The following is a 22,441-nucleotide window of genomic DNA, read 5'->3' on the forward strand; positions in this document are numbered from 1 at the left end:
TATATATATAATGCTTTTTATTAATAAGACCGTTCATTATATAAAAAATATAATAAATGTTGAAAACAGTTTTGCTTCTTAATATTTATGTGGAAACCGTTTCAGGATTTATTTCATTAATAGAAAGTAAAAAATAAAAACAGTGTTTATTTGAAATGTTAATCTTTTGTAACCTTGTTAACGTCATTACTGTCACTTTTGATCAATTTGAAATAGATGCATCCTTGCTGAATAGATGTTAATTTATTTTCTTTTCCTTTTCTTTTTTTTTAAACATTACTTACCCCAAACTTTTGAATTGTAGTGTATAAGTTTCCAAAAAATTTTAAGCAGCAAAAACTATTTTCAACATTGCTAATAATAAGAAATGTTTCTTGAAATGTTTCTTATAAACAGTATATACAATACTGAGTGATAGAGGTATATATTTTTTAAATCAATAACTGATATAGTAATTTATAGGTGTATTCCTTAAGCATGACTTTCCAAAGTCACATTGATGAATGTTGATATAGAGCTTGCAGTACTTGTGAAGCCAGTGGACACCTGTTATTGTTGATTAATTGTTGCCCAATGATTCAAAGCATGACAGGTTCTCACCCCGTCAATAAAAATAGTCAGAGAATCTACCACACAGATGTTTGTTGACACATTTTGTCAGCATCCCTATTGCTAAATCAGCCCAAGGTTTGAGACCTTGCTACACACTTGTAGCCCTGAGTGACAGCAAGAGATTGTGGGAAGGATTCACACATTTACATCTGGCACTCTGAGCTTGACGGATTATCCAATTAAAATCACTAATTATCTGCTCTTTCAGAACTCTGAGGTACAACACAGCTTTGGGCCCTGAATCAATATGTAAAGATCGGAGTGTTACCACTGCCAAATCTGTCACTCTTTTAAAATGTGATCTGATGAGATTGACAGATCACTGACTGAAGTCTGGGGACACTTCAGATCTCCTGCGGCACATGTGAGAAGATGAGCGGTCCTGTGTCTTTGTGTATCTCTGTCTCAGTGCATTATGAGAGCGATTTGACCCACATGTACAGTATAGACAGCAACATCCACACCCAGACCACCACACACACATGCACGCATGCTTCCTCATACTAAAACTCAGGCGAGCAGCAGGGAGAATGGAGAAATTAAATTGAAAAAGTAAGAACTAAATTGGAAAGTAAACCTCTGGATCGACTACGGTATCTCAAGTGGCTCAAATTTAGCACATAATTACCAAGCCCTGCGAACACACACAAGTCCACATCTTGAAAGGGCTTTTCATCACCAAAAGTCAGTGTTATCACCATAGCAACAAGGGTGAGTCTCACCATTCTCCACATATACAGCGAGTGACTGCCGAGGACACCACACCTGCCAAGGCACAGTCTGCCTACCCAGAATTCCTTCTTTCATTTCATAAGAATCTGCTTTTCTACAGAAGCATGGATTTATCTGCATCCTGCGGATCAATAGGAGGCACTTTAACAAGATTCAAATCGTGTTCACCTCTTGAATGGGCAACGCTCAAAAAAGAGGGAGTGCATTTTCCAATTCCCATTTTTTTATGATGAGAGGGACGCGTACAATACTGTACATTGGACGTTGTCGTCTTTTTCAGTCTCTGTCCTTTATGGGGTCTCCCGTGGAGTGATTCTCTTGTAAATTACAGTGCAGTGAAAGCAGAATACCATTAACAGCTCTCTCACATCCTGTCAGAGGTTTATCCACAGAACTCACAGATGTTTCTCTCAAAGGTCTGTGCTAACCATATAACAAATTGCAGTAAGACATGACAGCCTGTCGACCCCTGAAAAAACAAGATCTCTTCCTATCTTTTTTGCCCTGCGAGAGATAATGCCAACAAATGAAGCAATTAAAGCTTCAATGCAGCTGATCTTTGAGTTGTGCAGAAGAGAGCAGTGAAAGGCAGACGGCCCTCCTACGGAGAATGTCTATTGAAAGTCATCAGGAAAATACGCTTGCCAATCAGTTCCGGGAAAATACTTAAAATACAGTCCAGAGCACTATGTCAGAGGGAACATTTGCTGTCTAGGATTTAAACCCTACTAATTATGGTCTTGGCTTTGGCTGGAGGCGGAAGCTTCTATGTTTTCTCACTCTTCCACAATTGTAAGTAAAGTGCAGAGTTCATGAAAAATGTCACAGGGATGAAAGTCCCACAGCAGTGCTGAAATATCGAAAATATTGGGGTTTAATTTTTGCCCTGAGAGGATGAAATAACGCACAAGGTGTTTTAAATATGTGTACCACAATCTGCATTCTGCAAGGCTGAAGAATAATAAATAGGGCCACTTATAATGCAAAGGCTCTCTTCATAAAAACCTAACACTGCTGTCAGCGTGCAGTAGAACAACATTAGTTTACTTCATGAGAGAGGAGCCCAAGCAGATCTGCCCCCTAATGAGGTGGAGAATGAACCTTAGCTCATTTATTTAGCCCTGGTGACCGCAGGTCAGTGGTCACAGCGAGTTTGAAGTTAGACATGGCTGGTAAAAGATTGCACATTGCTCTCTACCAATAACAGGGTTGTGCTCCGTTCAGAACTGAATTGAGAATGCCTTGGAAATTCCAATTCACATCCTTAATATGAGCTGATGTAGCAAACAGGATACAGGATTGTCATTTGAATGGAAGTAGGATTTAAGTGAACTGAAATTATATATACAGTGTGTATATACAGTATATATATATATGTATGTATTGGACAGATAGGATAGAAGGATGGATGAATGGAACACTTCGTTTCCCAAAATTTACCTTTGTTACATTGCTTTGAATTGCAGAAAAAAATCAGTACATTTCTCTTTCTGTCACTCCAATTCTAATTCAGCTTCCTGAACTCTAATTTTCGCACAATGCTCCATAAAGTCGGGTTTTAATTTATTAAAAATGTCTGTTATCATAAATATGACTAAATGAGCTCGATTTAGGTGGGCTGAGTGTTGCATACCTAAAACAAAAGGAATGGCTTTTAATTTGGAAAAAAATTCTGAACATCTTTTGTGTCACTGCCAGACTTTCATCTTGTTTGGAAGCTATTATGCTCCTCCTTGGAAAACGCACTTTCTTTCCTCTCCAAAAATACAGGCATGAGGTTCGCAGTGTTGCTGTAATGCGAGAGAGGGCCAGAGAAAATGCCGCTAATGTACCTGTTTAAATAGGCTTGGGCTCAGAGAGTATATGAGGGAGAGTGGGCATACTCGCATCCTCTCAAACACACTCTGCGACTGGGGATGTAATTGCAACCACGGGGCCCTGCAGTTTTCACAGTGACACTATTCAGTCACTTTGGATTTACGGGCGTGGGGAAAGAACGTCATTTCTTTGAGGAACAAGGTGAAACAGCCGAAGAAACAAGCAAGATGTTCCTAATAAATCAAACCGTTCTGAGCTACACAATGATGAATCGGTTTAAAGATTAACTATATTAAACGTGAACGTTTTTTGATGCGGTTTTGAGCATAAATATCGTATAAATCATATTTAGACACATTCTGCCTCAAAAAGCGTATTTTTCTTCTTGTTTGTCTCTCTCTATTGTTGTTCCATGTAGACTGATGAAACAATACAGCTGCAGCCAGCTCCTGTGAGAAATAATCTGCCAGAGTGAGAGGGCAGACATCAGTTTGCTGCTCACTTTATTTCTTTCTTTTCACTGCAGGTGGGGCAAATACTGACATGGCATGAGAGAAAATAGGTGTAATAATAATAATAAATATGATTTCCAGCCAGTCTTTAGAAAGAAGAATAAAACAGCAACAATGTCAAAATCTGTACTTTATTTATTTATTTGAATTGAATATTTACTGTTATTAATAATAGTAATAAATAATTAAATTATATTAATAATAAAACTGATCTCCAAACACTGTTTAGAAGAGAATGGAAGAATGATGTATTATCTCTGAACCTTTATGCTTGCCTATTCTTTGTAAAAGGTGAATCATTAAATGGTATGTCAGGTTTATTTGGATATATGTGATCTGAATAAATGTTTTGCAAGCATCCTTCATCTCATTCAAGTCATTCGCTGCAGGCAGAGGAAGTGGCCAGGAGATCCTGGGTGGCTTCGTGGCACATCAGTCCAGGATGGGGGTCATGTTGGGAAACTTGTCTCCACTCTAACACTATCGCAAGCTGCCATGCACAGGCTCTGACAAGCTAGGCAGACACTGGGGGCTTCCCACGAGGGAGAGTCCAAGTGCTGCTGTCATCCCAGCCAGGCAATTCAGTCTGTGCACCATAAATCAGCCGCGAGCCCTCAGCCCTGCGGGATCACAAGATGGAGTGTGATGGTCTTGTTTTTACAAACAGTGGAGGAGGATGCGTCACTGAGCCATGAAGACGGCACTCGGTGCAGAGACCTTGCCATCTAGAGCAGCTCTCCAGCATTCTCACTCCATCTGCTCGCTCCCTGTCTTTCTCTTTTTTTCTCCCTCCCTCTTTCACACCATTCGGAAAATTAGTCTGTTTCTGTCTTACCCCTGTATAACTGCTTCTCTCAGTCTTCTCCCCTCAATTCTGTGACTCTGTCAGGAAAGCGACCTTGATGTCCTCCATCTTCCTTTGACTCGGATATTAATTTTTGAGGATATTATACTCGCTGCTTAGCCTTGTTAAGGACTGTCATACGGATGGCAAATCAAGGGTTCCCTGTGCCTGCTTCTGTGTCTTAACATTAGTACCAGTCAATTTATCATGAAGTAAATCAGGGTCTGGTCTATCCTGCTCTGGTAAGTGTGTCTGACAGCCAGTCTCTTCAGTGAAGCCATCTGCAGTCCTTTAGTCTCAAACGCACACTGACAGCTCAACTTATATCTGTGGTTTACCACCACACTGTTCTTTTTTGACCGCTGCCTTTGTGTGAATTAGTGCCACAGCTCCAAAATATGTCTCTCCGCCTTTCTTCCCGCCCCATCAGACCCTCTGTGCCTGGTCCTAGTTAAAGAATGAATTTCTAAACTGGTGCTGACAAACAATGCGGTAGCCATAGATTGGTACAAACAGTATCTGCTTAACAGCTGTGTAACTGCATGAGGGAAAAAGACATTGTGATGCTGTATTATGAATCACTTTGAAGCAAAAAAATAAGCTGCTTTATGTTGGAGAAGAGGAGGGTGGAGGTTAGCAAATGGACTGCTTGATGTTGTGGTAATGAGCTGAGCATGTACATCACACAGTTAGAATCTATTTCTTTACTTTATGGTGAGAGATGGTTTAGCAGACTTATTTGTTTGCAACAGCATTACGGCATAATTGTTACAAATGCACTTTATATACAGCTAGATTCTCCTGTTGTGATCCATTGCTTGCCAACATTTTTTATGAACTCGGTCAGGGGATTTTGATACCATAGACCACCAAATGTTATGATCTGCTTTCAAGAGATCCCTAATATAATAATATAATATAATAGCTATATATTTTCATGTATAAACACCAATTAATACAGTGAAAAATAAATTATGTGTAAAACATTATCTGGAAAATATTTACTTTCTATTCAGCTAACAGTTTATCTTTTTACAGTCACTATTAGAGTACTATTAGATATATAAATGACAATATTAAAACGATGGCTGTCAATAGTAGCCTTTATTTTTAGCCTATTTTTTTTCAAGATGTGTGACTAAATTCTAAAGCTGAAAGTATTAGCATGTGACATCATGGAGCCATTTTGTGGATAAGACATCTAAAGAATATTTTAGTTATGACTGTCCACAGTATATCTGAAATTGATTTAATTTAACTAGGGATGCACCGATACCGATACTGGTATCGGTATCGGTATCGGGCCCGATACTGAACTCTTGTACTCATTAAAATGCCCCGATCCCAAACGCCTATACCACACAGCATGTGACAAGTGCCGTATTCAGACAAAGAAACACTGACAACAGAACAACAGACAGCAGAATGGAGTTATTAGATATTAAGGATGTCTGCGAAGTATATGTATGCAATTAATATAATGTTAAACATTCAGTATTAACGCCTGTATAGCTGATGTGCGCGAGCTGATAAGCAAAGCACGCTGAGTGGATTGAGCGTGCGGCGGCGCAGATGCGCGAGCTTGTCGAACGAATATCCCTTTCTCACAGACATCACTGTTTGTAGTTCGGTCGGTTGTCAAAAACAAGCGAGTAAACCAATGCACAAGTTACATAACGGTAAGGAGAGAGAGAGAGAGAGAGCGTACTTCTGTTGCGTGATCTTTTTTGATGTTCGCTCACTTAGCAGACGCATCATTTGGATTAAAACTAAATTGTAAATATAAAACAAAATGTATAGGGGTATTTGCTATACACATCATTTATTTTCAACCTTAAGCATAACACGACTTTATGGCGAAAGTGAAACTATCAGCCAGTGTGAAATGCGCTAGACTGTACTGTACTTGTCCCTCTCATTCTGCACAATACAAATACGTGTGCGCGTTGCGCATGTTTTGCTTGCTTCGCGAGTGTTTCTGCATTATATGAGTCGCTTTGGAATATAAATCGCAGCACATTTCAGATGGAAAAAAAACGCGCCTTATATTTCTGAAAATATCACAGTTAGGAGATTTATAACGAGTGGTTCCCTGCATTATTACAGCATATTATTGCGTGATTACAGTACTGAGCCGCTGCAATGGAGCAGCTCTAATGCTATTAAATTAAAAATTATGTACCATAGAGCAATAAATAAATAAATGAACAGTGAAAGTAACAAAATCTTGTAAAATATATTTTAATGGGCATAATTAAGTGTGAAAATAACTGAAGAATATACAGTCAAACCAAAAATTATTCAGACACCAGATATAATTTTTGATATTTTTTTACTAGTGGGTGCAGGACACTATAGTTCATTTATGTAAGTAAGGATAGCAGAATAAAGTGAACTGTGACATATTATACCCAAACATTCTTCATACTGTGGACTACCAGTAAACCTGATAATTTGGGACCAAAACTTATTCAGACCGAGTCTGGGAAATAATTGAAGTTCAGGTTTGCATGAACCTGGATGACAGTATGCCCAGGAGACTACAGGCTGTCATTAAGGCTAAGGGTTGCCCGACTAAGTATTGATAGTTGTGTAAATATTGTCATACTAACAGTTGTCTAATCATTTTTGGTTGATTGTAATCCATTACATACCTTTCTATCAAAGCTGTCTGATATTATCAAGATGAATTTGTTCTGACAGTTTAACTCTGAGTTCTTGTCATATTTTATTACCATTTTCTAAACTATAGCGAATAAACTGTGATAATATGAGAAATGTTGAATACATTTTGGTTTGACTGTATCTATATGATAAATTAAGTTAACCAACTAACATTATACATATTCTTTTCATTTCTGTACCCAATATTTAAAAAATGTATTGGTAAATTTTAAAATATCGGTATCGGTACTCGATATCGGCAAGTACCAAAGCGAGTACTGGAAAAAGTGGTATCGGTGCATCCCTAAATGTAACCATTGAAATTAAAAGGTTGATTATGAAGGATGTACACTTTCCATGGTAACTTCCACAGTCTTTCTGCTCTTTATTATATAGAAAACCAAAGCTTCAGAGCCACTATGTAGAGTTGAACTGAGCTAAAGGGTTAGAATCCCTTGAGGAAGGCCAGAGACCAACATCATTTCCCTGTTGCCGTGTCACTGCACCCTTATAGCTCTCCTCTGGATAGTGTCATGGCCTGAGAAGTAGATAGCATGCTAACATAGGGTCAAGCGACCTCTTAGAGGCCACTGATATAAAACATGGGGAAATATTTGACAGAAAACAGGATTTTATGTCTGTGGGTTTGGAAATTACAGATTAGCTCATTCGTTCTGGACAAGCACAGAGAAGGCCATTGTAGTGGTACTCAACCACTGAGTTCTCTAATAGCAGCCCCAAAATTAACCCGACACATAGATCTGGCAGCCACCGAGGCACGCACACAAAGGCAGCCAGTCACAATAGCCGGCTCTTCTTTTCCAAAAGGATTGGTTGGTGGAGGACATCTTTAAATACTATTACAAATGCTGCATTCTGTGTTTAAGCTTGACCGAGCAATGTAGCTAATTTACTCAGAAACCCTTGAGTCTGAGAAGAGTGAGAGGGACAAAGCAGAGAGTAAATTACATCTGTAAGGGGAAGGGCTGGGCTTTGGGGGTTGAGGGTTTGGATGCGTGGGGAGGGGGGAGTGAAAAGGAGGATGCAAACTCATTGGCTGCAGTGAATTAAATCATCTGTGAGAAGCACACTGCCGAAGTCAGCGAACCCCTCTGCAATCTGCAGGCCTGTCTCTTTACTTGAAGCAAGCCTATGAGATATTCCTCTATTAGGGCTTTATTTGCTATCCATAAAGCTTCCAGCCTAGAGAATATAACTGGCTTCAGGGCAGGGGTGGCAAAAATAGATTTGTGGGTGGATGAATGTACAGTTTTTCTTCTATTTAATCTGTGTCTCTTGACTTTCCCTCTTTTAAGTTTTTTTTTTTTCTTCAATTAATGCTTGCATTTGATTTGAGTTGAGAAAAATAAAAAGAATAATTCATTATAACTGGCCATTTTAATTCAGACAAATGTGTAAAAACAGTAATATTGTAAAATATTACAATTTAAAATAACTGATTTATATTTTACTATATTTAAACTGGTAAAAAATAAATGAATATAAGTCTTTTGTAACATAAATGTCTTCACTGTCACTTTTAATCAATTGGATGCATCCAATAAAAGTATTAACGTATCTTTCTGACCCCAAACTTTTGAACGGTAGTGTATATAATGATTCATGTTATGTATCAATGTATATAATATATACATCATCAAAAGCTATATGATTCATGGATTGACCAAAGCAGAAGTGGCTATTTAAAGCCCAAAAAGTGGCGTTAACTTAAAAACCTTAACTTCCTCTCCCACAGACTGCTATTGCTTCATCTTCCTCCCATTGTGCTATTGAAATGTTTTTAAGTAGTTTTAAGCATCTTGTTTTATTCAGTGGGAATAAAGCCAATGCCCTGTTCCTGTCAAGCTAAGACTGACACAAATGCACCTGGACACAATGCATCCTGAGTGCCTAAAATCAATGTGTCTTCTCTTCAACAGCTGGGCCCAAATGCGTCAGCCGAATACTAATATCTCCAGACTGTAATTCCCTGTGAGACGTATGCGAGTGGCCTGCTTGCATAGACTCTGTTACATAATTAATGCAGTGTGCCTTCTCATTCAGGCATGTTCACTGTGTCAGTCTTGGCTATGTGTTTTATATTCTGTTTTATCTTGTTTTTCAGGCTGGCCTATCTCATTCGCTTTCTTTCATTCTTTTGTCTTTCTCTTTTTTTGTTTCTCACTCTCTTCTTCATGCCAATGTCTGCGTCTTTTAACCAACGCCCTCATTATTTCCCACGTGCCTCTTCTGCCTCTCTCCTTCTTTTACATTCTTTCTTTTCAGGGAGACTGCACACATTCTGACTGCTTGTTAACATCCCATTTGTTAAGACTTAATTTACCTATGCATATATAAAGATGGTTAGGAAAGTGCTACCTGTAACAGAAGAGCTGCCTCCCATCATTTCATCATTGCTCGGCATGACAGGAGCTGACAGCCAATAGAAGGAGCCCTGCTGGCTCACCTGATGCTTATTGTACCGCCGAGGCGATACACAACATCGAAACCCAGGTCCAGGTGCACTATGGCCGTGCAAGTCGGTAACCGTCTGGCCTCTCACCAGGGACGCCACACCCCGATTTGTTTTCACATCCCTATGGACACTTACAGTCTCCCTTTTTATTAGTATTTCAATAGTCTTCACTCCCCACATACCCAAAAACAGCAGTTCTCGCCAACCATCGCAAAACGCGGTGTTGTACTGAGCAAAACTGACAGGCGTAGCAGCACTGCAGCTGAAATGGCAGCAGACCTTGCCTTGAATCGCAGCCAGACGGTGGGGAGGGGACATAATATGTGATTGCTCATCTATATGCTGCAAAAGCTTACCTTAAAGAAAGCATGAGTCATGCATCGAGCAGAGACTCGTATTCCTCAGTGAAAACCCTGCGATCACAAACGAAGAAAAACAGCATAGATGAATATCAGACTCAAGTTGAGTCAAAGGAAGTTAGTGGGTCACAATGTGGGCAGTGTTGCTGTGGCCGAAGTTAATTGGATTTCCCTGGTGTCCACTCCTGGCCACATGCAGGGCCGTGACATTAAATGCCCTTATCCATGACAAAAGAAAAAGACAGAGTACAGAGAAAGCCACTAGTCTTAAGAAGCCCTACTGATGGTCCCCAGTCACCTCTTGTGCTCTTTCACAATTCCAGCTCAACTGGGGCAGTGCTGGACTGCAGTGGTGGGCAGCTTGGATTTATGCAATAAAGTGGCTGCAAAAAGTATTAGGACACTTGAATCACACTTAAAAAAGGTAGGAATTTTATTCAAGAATATTTTCAGTTATTTTTATTTATTTATTTTTGTGGATGTACATTACCATTCAAAAGTTTTGGGTCAGTGAGATTGGGGTTTTGAGAACTTTGTATTTATGAACAAATTCGGTAACAATTTATCAAGGTTTCCAAAAATATGAATGTTTACAACACTGATAATAATAATATTAAATGTTTCATGAGCATCAAATCAGCATATTAGAATGATTTCTAAATATTCATGTGACACTAAAGACTGGAATAATGGCTGCTGAAAATTCAGCTTTGCCATCACAGGAATAAATTCTGAAATATATTAAAATAGAAAACGATACTGTAATAATATTTCACAATATTACTGTCCTTACTGTGATATTGATCAAATAAATGCAGCATTGGTGAGCATCACGTACTTCCATCATCTTACCAACCCCAAACTTTGAAAATGAAGTTCCCATTATTAAATTTTTTGTTCACATCTATACATTTTTAATTGTGGTTTACTCAGGGCTGTACAGTGCGACATATATGTCGCACGTGCTACGAAAAAACTGGTCTGTGCGATTAATAAATTTACCACTGTAGCACGCGTGCGATACAGTTTTGCATGTTCATAACACAGCCGCTTAATAGTGTGAAGTGATTTCGTTGTGCTTGTTTGTGTGTGTGAGATTGATATTAGCCTACTTGGTAGTTAGGGGTGTGCGATATGACGATTTTTGATCATGGACGATTAAAATGTCTCCACGATCTGCTTTTGAAGAAATATCGTTGTATCGTGCTACAGCGCACATTCTATCAGCTGCAGACAGTTCTGGCGCCTCCCTCCGTATCAATATAATGTACAACGCCACATGCATTCACATCAGTGTTAACTCAGCGGTAGAGTTACTCTCACGGGACACTGCACTTATGCGCAATCACAAAACAAAAGTATAATTGATGTATGTAGTGTATATAGTGTTTTATTTTAATATTTGTTCATTCAATTTCTTGAATGTTACTGCTAAATACTGTACCTGAAAAATAAAGCACTGTTTGTTTTATTTGTATATTATGTGTATTTGTAATGTATATCTTTGTTCTTATTTTCTAATAACAAAGATAACATTTTGACAAAGATTTTTATCTTTGCTCACTTTGGCCTAAATGTCTGCCATTCTTTTTTATTTTATATTTTGTTAAGGTGTAAGAGGTGTTATGTTTCTGCACACTTCCATTTTTAGCAAATTAAGACAACTTTGTCTAAAAACAATTTTCGTGATGGTTTGTATTTTTTGTGCTCTGTATGGAACATCGGTGCCTGTTTAAGTGATGAACTCCATTACTTGTGTTAGTTTTCAGACATGATAACAGACGTTTTATATATGTGCTACAACTTTTTGGCCTGTGCTACAAAACTTTCAACCTCTGTAGCACCAGTGCTATGTGAAAAAAAAGTTAACGTACAGCCCTGGGTTTACTGTATGTCACAAGACTTCAGGATCAGGAGCGAAGCCTATGAGAGGAGCACGGCATGGCGGCTAATGATCCAATAAAGGCCAGAGATTAAATTAGACATCTATCACCAATTCAAATCATGTAAGTGACAGCTCAGCTTTGGATGGAGACATATTAGGCTGCCTTTTTAGAACTTTTGTGATGTTAATGTGACAGAAATAATGAGCAAGATTGCATATTATCCTTCAACATTGGAAGATAAAAAGGGTCTGAGCACCTGCTGCGATGTTTAGCCCATTTGATCGTGTTGATCTCGTCTTGCAGTGCAGCAGCCCATTCCAGCCTTCCCTTTAATGGGTAGTGCACGAGAGCAGGGGAGCCTCATTAAAAAACCCATTTTGAGGCCTCCTTGTCTCCCATTAAACTTAACAGCCAGCCTCCCCCATTAGTTTTTATCCTTTTTTTTAAGGGGTTGGGGGCAAGGGCCCTAAAACCATGAAGGTTAATTGGCTACCCAGAGGATAGAGTGACTGAGTTCAATCTCCACTTTTTGAAAGCCTTGAAAACATACCATAGGTGAGGCATGAAGGAAAACAAAGTCTGTTGCAGTGGCACATTCAGAATGCACACCCACACTGTCTTTTTTTCTCTAAGGAAAACGGTTGCCTAAGCTCTTGGGAGAGCTGACTGCTTTGAGAGAAAAAAGGAGGGTATTTGCTGAGGTTCTCTGCGTTGTGAAGCTGGCTTTATACAGAGATGAAGCCATTGGGCAAGGTGAAGAGACTCCCAGGGTCTGTTTCCGAATCTGATCTCACTCACCAGTTCCTGTCTTTAATCTTTCATTAATAGCTGATAATATGCCCAGCTGAAGTATTTTCTATGCAGGAGGAAACTGAACTGAATTGTAACCCACTGAGATCATCTGCAGTAGGCTGAGGGATGATGCAGTGAGAACAGAAGGATGAAAGAGTGAGGAGATGAAGGCATGCCTGTGAACTCTATCGATCATTGCCTGTTTGATGGTATGTCTCCGTATGCATTTCAGCCGATCATTTCATGTTTACACTAGGGCAAATTAATATAAATCAGAGTGGAAGGATACAGAAAGGCCAGCTGCCCAGCGTTTTAACCTTTTCGTAATGGCTGTAATTACCGCTGACGAGCAGGAGGCGTCATTTTACTGTTTCGATTCAGGATGAACCATTATATAGGAGAAATGGAATGCCATGATGGGTTGTATGAAGACAAAACTGGAAATATAGCAGGGAAAGGGAATGGGGGAGAGCTTCAATGCAGTCAGATGCATGCTGCGTTAATATAAAGGGGGTTAAAAGAGAAATTCTCACACTGCCGCAGTGACAGAGCAGCCAGTTCTCCCTTGTATCTTTTTCTACTCTTTTTTTTTTCTCTCTCATTCACTCACACACCCCTCTCTCTTTTCTACCCAGCTGCAGTGATAAATGTCTCTTTGTATTCTGGACAGAAAACTGCCGGGTACAATGTACTTGTCAGGAGACAGCTGATTTTTTTCCTTCACTGCTGCAGAGTTTATTCCTAATTTTTCCTTGAGTGAGTGAACCCCGGCGGTCCAAAAAACAAAATGCAATACACAATTCACATCTGCTAAAGTAAATAATGTGTGCAACAAATTATCGTGTTTGTATAAGCGTGGGCGTGTTTTGTGAGTGCAGTCCACTCTTTTAATCAGCGCGCATTTCGGTGGACACGCATGCAGTTTTGTCCGTAAGCGTGCATCAGGAATGTTGAGTTTTAGTGAAGCGAGCTGAGCTATTCTAATGGGAGTTAATGGAGTTGAGTGGGGCTTGTTGTGGGTGCTGTGGGCTTCATGCCAGCAGGGATCTCGCCCGTCTATTAAACCACCTGCCTACCGATCGCGGCTCACTTTTTGGCAGCACTCGCCACACAGTCCAATCCAATCCCTGTCAAAAAGAGAGGCTGTGAGGATGAGGGTCTGGTTCAGCTCGGCATCGGCACTGATGACATTCCGCTGATTGGATGAATTTCCTAGTTCTCTGTGTGTGATCTGTAATTTATGTGACCCCTACAGGGCTCACAAATTTATTTATTTTATTTTTTATTTTTTTCTGCTGTCCCTGCCAATATTTCCACTGATCCTAAAACAAAAGAATGATTGATTTTTAATTTTAGCAATGTACTTTTATATTTGCAAGATTTTTTTTTAATGACATGGTAATATATATATATATATATATATATATATATATTCCCTTTGACAAATGAAAACATTGCAACAACCTGGAAATGTCTACAGTGTAATATAACTGTATACATTCATAAACACACTTTTGGAAACGATGGGATGAAATACAAAACATTACTGATTGGTTTGTAGTTTTCAACAAAATCTCATTGATGATTTTTGAAATTTGACAAAACCTTTCTAACCAAAATCTGTGTTTGCAATCTATGGATAACATTATCGTGATGACATATCAGCAGAATATTGAAGTCCATTTCCACGTATTAAAAAAAAAGTAATAAAAAGTCAATTATGTGATAAAAAGTCCAAATTATAACAAAAGTGTAAATTATGATAAATAAATTCATAATTCTGACAAGTACATTTTTATAATTATAACTTTTTGCCAATTTTGTCTTATCTCAATTTTGACTCATATTTCTGACTTGTCATAATTATGATTTGTCATTATTGACTTTGTATCTCATAATTTTGACTGTCATAATTTTGACTTTTTATCTCATAATGTGAGATATAATGTGACATAATTTTGACTGACTTAGTATGTCATAATTTTGAGTTCAAAATGATAATTTCGATTTACCAAAGCATATTTTTTATTGTATGTTGCGGACAAGGGCTTCCATAGCATAACTTCCAACAACATTGCAGAATAAATCACTGAAAACCAAATGTTTACATTTCCAAGGCATAAAGACGGATGTAAAAGATCAGTGAATGTAAACTTCTCAGTGGCAGAGCAGCACTCACCCAAAAGGGCAAGTGACAATTCTGTCAACTGGCCCAAAACTTTCTCACACTGGCCAGCAGACCATCCTAATTGTTGAGCCCTGCTCTGCCCCACCTGGGTAGAAGAATCTGGGGCGGGATACAAGAAATGCTTACTTGGAGACCTGGGCTCCCCAGTAGCAGTTGTTACAATGAGCCCATTACGCATGGAGAGGGTACAAGAGCCCTCCACAGGGATGGACTTTGTCTCACCTCACTATTAGTTACGTTCCGGTTAGAGCACAGCTGGGGACACAGTGTGGAAAGTTTCATTTTATCTTCTGCGCCCCAGAGAATGCTTTGCCTCTGGGCTTTGTTACCTGTGGATTTTCATGAGTGCGAGAGAGAGAAAGTAATGTGGGTTTGGATGAGGGCCACAAGTCAGGAAGGGCCAGGAGGGTACGGAGCAGATGGACATGAGGATGAAAGGTGGGTGGGCAAGAAATCCAGCGCAGTTAAAGACAACTCTCCAAAAACACAGATCAATCAGGATAGCGCAATTTGGCAGACTGCAGACGGCGTGGCTCCGCGTTTGAGCTGACCTATCCGTCTATTCAGCTAAAACCCTCACTCAATGCTTTTCCTTTTTTACAATCTCTCTCTCATTATCCCTTAGTCGCACGCTTTTTCATTTCTCCTTCCTTTCAGTTTCCCAAATTGACTTGAGATTGAAGAGCAGCGGTTCTTTCTCACTATGACTATCAAACAGCACATTACCTTGCCTTAATCTTCTCCTCTATGTTGACCACGAGGCCAATCTCCCAGTATTCCTATCTGCACAGAATTGCACCCAGTTACATACGTGTTCAACAAACAATTGGGATTCTGCCTGTTTTCTGAGGAGATTATTAACACACAGCGTTGGTCCTGAATAAGCAATGGAATCCTGAGCCCTCTTTTCCTTACCGTCCCGCTCTCTTTCTCACTTTCTGTGAATCAAAGCCAGGATTGTCTAGAAAATGAGCTGTCAACCGAGGGTTCGCAATGAGATACAGCAGCCTCATTGCCAACCCTAGAAATAATGAACCGCTCCTTTTTTCCCCCTCTGATACGTTCAATAAGCTATCCATAACAAGTCCAGAAAGATAAGAAGCCCCCTCTTGAGCTGATTAAACCCCATTTCGAGTTTTCAGAAGAAGGGTTTTGGAGACTGGGGGATTCAAGCCAGAGCAGTGCTATTCAGAGTTATGTGATTGTCTGAGATGTTTTCATGTTTTTGAGAGGAAGGCACACCTTCAAAGAGAACGACCTCAAGGCCTACCAGACAGAGTAAGTTGTGAAAGCTATGAATAAAAACACGATTAATTTTCTCATTTGTACACACTGTTGTGAAGGTAACTGCTGCAGAGCTAAGCTCCAACACCTTGCAGTAAATCTCTGACACCTTTTATTGCTCGTTTCCACTGAGCGGTATGGTACAGTACAGTTCAGTACAGTACGATTCGGTACGGGTAACCTTGATCCAGCTTGCGTTTCCACTGCCAATAGTACCCTTTTTGATAGGTGTGGTGTATGCAGAGGTGGACAGTAACGAAGTAAATTTACTTGAGTATTGTACTTAAGTACACTTTTTGAGTATCTGTACTTTACTTGAGTATTATTTTTTCTGGAAACTTGCTACTTCAACTTCACTACATTTGAAAGACAAATATCGTACTTTTTACTCCGCTACATTTATATCAAGGTCCCCAAGTAGAAAGTCGTTATATGTAGCAGTTTTTCCAGTGTGTGCATTTTCAGATTCATTGAACCCTTTTTTCTGCGAAAATCCAGCTTGCGATCTGCCGATCGACGATAAAGCGCGACAATAAGCACAACTCTGCCTCTTTTTCTTAAATGTCAGTTTTAATTAATAAAAATAGCCATTATAAAAGTATAAGTACAAAGTATAAGAGGCTTATATAAGAGGAAATAAAGACAAAAGCAAACAATTCAGTCAAACCTAAGGCTGCTCTATGCGGATACATGAGCACTGAGCGCCCGGTGATCGCCTGGAGCACCGAAATCGGTATAGCAAATTTTCAAATAGGTGCTATTTTTATAAATAAACCACAGATTTGAGTTTTAAACAATTACATTCTCACCTGAAAAACTCTTAAAACTACATTTCATGACACAATAACAGTAATATTTAGAAAATTACGCGGGTTTTTAGGCAATGACGTTTCACAAGTCCACCAGAACAGACAAGAACGCATATTGAGAAACGGCAATTGTCTGTGTGAAAAAATAAAATTATAAAATGCACGGTTATTTTTTTTGTGTGTTTGCTTACTCTGATAAATGGTAAATAAGCCCAACACTCATGGACAGCAAAGCGGAACGAGTGAAGGACGCTTTATTCCCTTGTATCACGCAAAAGTGATGATTCTAGTCAAACAATCAACGTTCTGCAGTGAGTTTAGCTCCACCCCTTTGGTACACTTTGCTGTGCTAGGTACCCCAAAGGAAGGGTACCAAAAAAGTGGTACGGTACGGTTTGCTATTTTGGTACCATTCACAACTTCTGACAGTGGAAACAATAATTACGTACCATACTGTACTGTACCGAACCGTAACGCTCAGTGGAAACGAGCCATTAGAGAGAAAAATGCTTGAATGCAGGAAAATAAATAGCACATTTAAGGGGGCGTTCACACAGGCACTCTGTCCATGCTATTTTTTAATCATTAGTCCATTTTACACATAGATGGACCTGGCCAATAAACACGTTCTGTTCAAATCCGTTGCGCTCCACCTAGCTTGTTTTATAACACAAGAATATAGCACATACAGCCAGTGTTAATTAAAAAAAAAATTGTTTTCTTTTTTTAGACTTTTTTATAGCTTTTGATGAATATATTCTTAATGCAAAATGACATTCATTCTAGCCAATATTTAATTGCAGCTCTTTGTAGTCATCGAAAATAACAAATGGAAAAATAAACCAAATATTCAAACATTTTATATATTTATTTACATTTAATTTTAAGATTGGATTATTTGAAACAATAGTATTTCTAGGTTTTTCTTATTCAAATTCTTTATTAGTGAATTTAAAATATGGTGTTATTTTTGTCATGTACTTGTCAACAGTATGTTTTTATTGAAATTGTTTAATTATCATCATGATGCACATTTTTCATCTCATACCTACAAAACCCTTTCTTCTCAAACATCTTGAGTAATTTCATTGACCTTCACTTAAAAGTTTAGGGTGAGACTGCAGAGCAAAAACTGTTATTTATACTTAAACTGTCTAAGAAGTTGAGCAGTACGGGCATGTGTACAGATCTTGCCAGTAGCGGATTGGAGAGAAGGAGAGGGTGACTAAGAGGGAGGGGTTGGGAATGAGTGGAGGGGTCCATGGGGGGGTGATGGAGACAAAAAGGGAAACTCTTTTATCAATTTCATCAAAATCAATTAGAAGCCGGAGTCTGCTGATGGGGCACTGGGTGGTGGAGGGAGTGTGAAATCCCGGGGCATGGGAGGAGATACAAGCCCATGGGGACAAAGGAATTGATGAATAAAAGACTCCTGGGGTCGGGGACACTCTGAGTGGAACATGCTGGAACTCAGCAGCTGCAAATTGAGCAGCCAAAGCTCCTCAATCTCCTCGGGGGGTGGGAAAAAAGAGAGAGGAGAAGAAGAGCTTAATGGTGACTGTCATTTTGTCTGGTGAGACTGGGAACTCTACAAATAGCCATCAACCAGACCTCTGGCCTAGAACAAACAAAACAGGCAGTCGATCCTTGAGATTTAGAGATTTATTTGGGCACGTATGTGCCGTAAATGCTCTTGAAGGGATGTGGAAAGTATTTTTCATGTTTATATGCTATTTATATCAAGTACCATCATCCGAGTCTTTTGCTAGTAAACTGATGTATAATTCAACACAGGGAGGCTTTAAAGGGATAGTTCACCCCAAAATGCCTATCCCTTTAAACACAGAGGGAAGGGTTCAGGCAGTGACGTCCACACCGTAACCCATTCATCACTGTTTCACTGGTAATTCTGCCCTAATGCAATCTTTAGTCTTGGATGTTGACCACCATGGTCCTGCTACAGTAGCATTAGCACCGTCTCCCACGCTTTCCTGTCAAGGACACGCCATCTCCCGATAAGTGCGAAGTTTCGTGCTATGGGAGCCACCATAAATTGCCATATTCTTAAAAGAAAAGGAGCGCAAACTGCAGGAAGTAGACATAGATCCTTGTAATAGAATAAAAGGCTATGAAGGAAGCACCCCTGAGGAAGTGTTTGTGTATTGTTTATTAAGAGACTACAGTCCTAAGAGGGCTTTCCCCCCATTCTCACACTCCATCTCACAATGGAAAGAGAAATTGGGGAGGAGCCATTTTAAATCGGAGGTAACACTATGTCCCTAGTGCAAACGTTACCTTTTCAAAGAGCTGCGTGAATCATAAACATTTACACTGCTCGGGAGCCTGGGGAACGAGACAGGAGGGAGCTTGCTATCCCTCAACTTCCTGCCTCTGTTTGTTTCCAGGAAGAATGAGGGTAAAAAAAAACATGAAAACAAAAGCAAAAAGGGGAAACAAAGAAGAGTCTTGATATCCAGACTCTCTGTTTATGTCCTTTGGCAATTGAAGTTTAAACTTGTTTCACTGTACTAGAAGAGTAAAACGGTAGATCAGAAGTATTCCCACTACAACCGCTATATGCCTCAGTGTCCTGGTGAATGAGTGTGTCTATTTCCTAGCTGGGAATTCTGCCATGTTGGTTTTCAGTGATTCTGTGATTGTTTAAATTTATTACACTAACACCACACCCTAGTGTAGCACTTTTTAAACAACAAAATAAGGTAAGATTCACCAAACACCCGAGGATCTATCAGAATTTACAGCAAACAATTTACCTCAAGTAAGTTTCTCAGGCAGTCTTGTCCTGGGTTTGAAATTCTCGTCCTGGGTATTGTGTTTTTGGCCAATTCAGTCATAAGCAACATATGAAAGTGCAACAGTGCCCGCCTACTTTTTTGCATTATAAGCCATGAACCAAACAAACCAACTACAAGATGAATCACAACACTGTAAACTTTGAGATAATGTAGGAGATAATGAAATAATGTAGGCTGATGATTTCGACAAAAGCATATACCATTGATTAACAACCTCATAGCTACCAGCAGGTCAGTCTTTAAAGGTTTATAAGATAGGTAACACTTTAGTATGTGGACCACTTCTCACTATTAACTAGTTGCTTATTAGCATGCCTATTAATAACATATTGGCTGCTTATTAGTACTTAAAAAGCACATATTCTGCATGACCATATTCTACATCCCTAATCCTACCCATTACCTAAACTTAACAACTACCTTACTAACTATTAATAAGCAGCAAATTAGAAGTTTATTGAGGCAAAAGTCATAGTTAACTGTTTGTTCATAGCGAGAATTGGACCTTAAAATAAAGTGTGACCATAAGTTATTGTTAAAAACCAATTACCTTACGGAGAAAATGTCTGGGATTTTTTCAGGGACTGTCGCACTACATAAAACCACAGAGATTGTAATGGAGGATGAATTCCATTATATTTCTGTATATGTAGGGTCAGTGGTCAGTTCATTTCATATTTATCAACAAGCTTCGACATATCTGTGGCTAAAGACATTTTAAGCACTCAAATAAGAGCTGTGTGTCCACTGCACTGCTTTTCATTGGGTACAAAGGGCCTGTAGCTGCTGCAGAATAATATAATAGACGACATGCCTCAAAATGACATTAGGATCTGATATTTGTCACTGTCTAATGGCTTTGGTTAAAACCGATGACAGCGACGTTGAAGTGCTTGCTCATTTTGCTTATCTGCTATCCTTTATTTTCAATGTTTGCTAGCTCATGAGCAGATAAGAGTTTTGCTAATGATAAAATGGCTGACCTGGAAAGGCTTCATCTACTTGTAACATTCTCTGTGTACATTTTTCTAATTGTGTCCAATTATGTGAGTGCCGAGCTGGAGGGTATGTCAGAGTGCATTTTATGTTCCTATATATGCATTTCTCTTACAGAGAGACATCTACAACAGCTTAAACCGTAGTCGTGAGACTCACTAATCATTGTTCATTATACGTTGACAGGAATTTGGCGGTGGAAGAAATGCAGAAAGATCTCCATCATGGAAACCCAGAGGCTTGTCATTCCTCTCAGCGTTTTCCATAGCTCAGACAACACGTGGCAAGCCTAGTAACGCTCAAACAAATCTGCTGATGCATCTGACGCATTTACATTGAAAAATGTAAATGGGAGGAAGTAGTTTATTGAGGCAAAAGTCATAGTTAACTGTTTGTTCATAGCGAGAATTGGACCTTAAAATAAAGTGTGACCATAAGTTATTGTTAAAAACCAATTACCTTACGGAGAAAATGTCTGGGATTTTTTCAGGGACTGTCGCACTACATAAAACCACAGAGATTGTAATGGAGGATGAATTCCATTATATTTCTGTATATGTAGGGTCAGTGGTCAGTTCATTTCATATTTATCAACAAGCTTCGACATATCTGTGGCTAAAGACATTTTAAGCACTCAAATAAGAGCTGTGTGTCCACTGCACTGCTTTTCATTGGGTACAAAGGGCCTGTAGCTGCTGCAGAATAATATAATAGACGACATGCCTCAAAATGACATTAGGATCTGATATTTGTCACTGTCTAATGGCTTTGGTTAAAACCGATGACAGCGACGTTGAAGTGCTTGCTCATTTTGCTTATCTGCTATCCTTTATTTTCAATGTTTGCTAGCTCATGAGCAGATAAGAGTTTTGCTAATGATAAAATGGCTGACCTGGAAAGGCTTCATCTACTTGTAACATTCTCTGTGTACATTTTTCTAATTGTGTCCAATTATGTGAGTGCCGAGCTGGAGGGTATGTCAGAGTGCATTTTATGTTCCTATATATGCATTTCTCTTACAGAGAGACATCTACAACAGCTTAAACCGTAGTCGTGAGACTCACTAATCATTGTTCATTATACGTTGACAGGAATTTGGCGGTGGAAGAAATGCAGAAAGATCTCCATCATGGAAACCCAGAGGCTTGTCATTCCTCTCAGCGTTTTCCATAGCTCAGACAACACGTGGCAAGCCTAGTAACGCTCAAACAAATCTGCTGATGCATCTGACGCATTTACATTGAAAAATGTAAATGGGAGGAAGTTTCCTCCTGTCTGGTTGCCAGGTAGCCATACATCTTGCGATTCATCTGGAGAACAAACCGGTTAATTAGCCTGCTGGAATTAGCCATAGAGCACACGATCTGTACCAAATGAGATCTTAATTGGTTCACCTGCCAATTCTACATAATTCAGGCTCCTGCTTTACAAAGTGGGGACAAAACGAAATGAGGAAGAACAAGCTAAATTATTTTATAGCCGTTAACTCAGTCTTTTCTCTTCCTTAGCTCTCTTATTAGGCTCTTCTTCCCCAAGCAAGACACTGAGATCAGTAAGCAGCGGTACTATGAGTCAGACGCAGCCAGGCTTGATTTTGTGCATCGCAGGCAAGCCACAATGCCGCACATTCTTTAAACTCCAATCTGAGAGACC

The 22,441-nt window shown here is 39.3% G+C and overlaps 1 protein-coding gene across 4 annotated transcripts in view; it reads right to left on the reverse strand.

Annotated features, from left to right (window-relative positions):
* LOC107688683 (protocadherin-19-like) overlaps positions 1–22,441 on the reverse strand; it is a 56,627-nt gene that overhangs the window by 2,149 nt on the left and 32,037 nt on the right. The gene's annotated exons all lie outside the window — the stretch shown is intronic.

The sequence above is a fragment of the Sinocyclocheilus anshuiensis genome, unplaced genomic scaffold (genome assembly GCF_001515605.1).
Source record: "Sinocyclocheilus anshuiensis isolate Anshui unplaced genomic scaffold, SAMN03320099.WGS_v1.1 scaffold581, whole genome shotgun sequence".
Lineage (NCBI taxonomy): Eukaryota > Metazoa > Chordata > Actinopteri > Cypriniformes > Cyprinidae > Sinocyclocheilus > Sinocyclocheilus anshuiensis.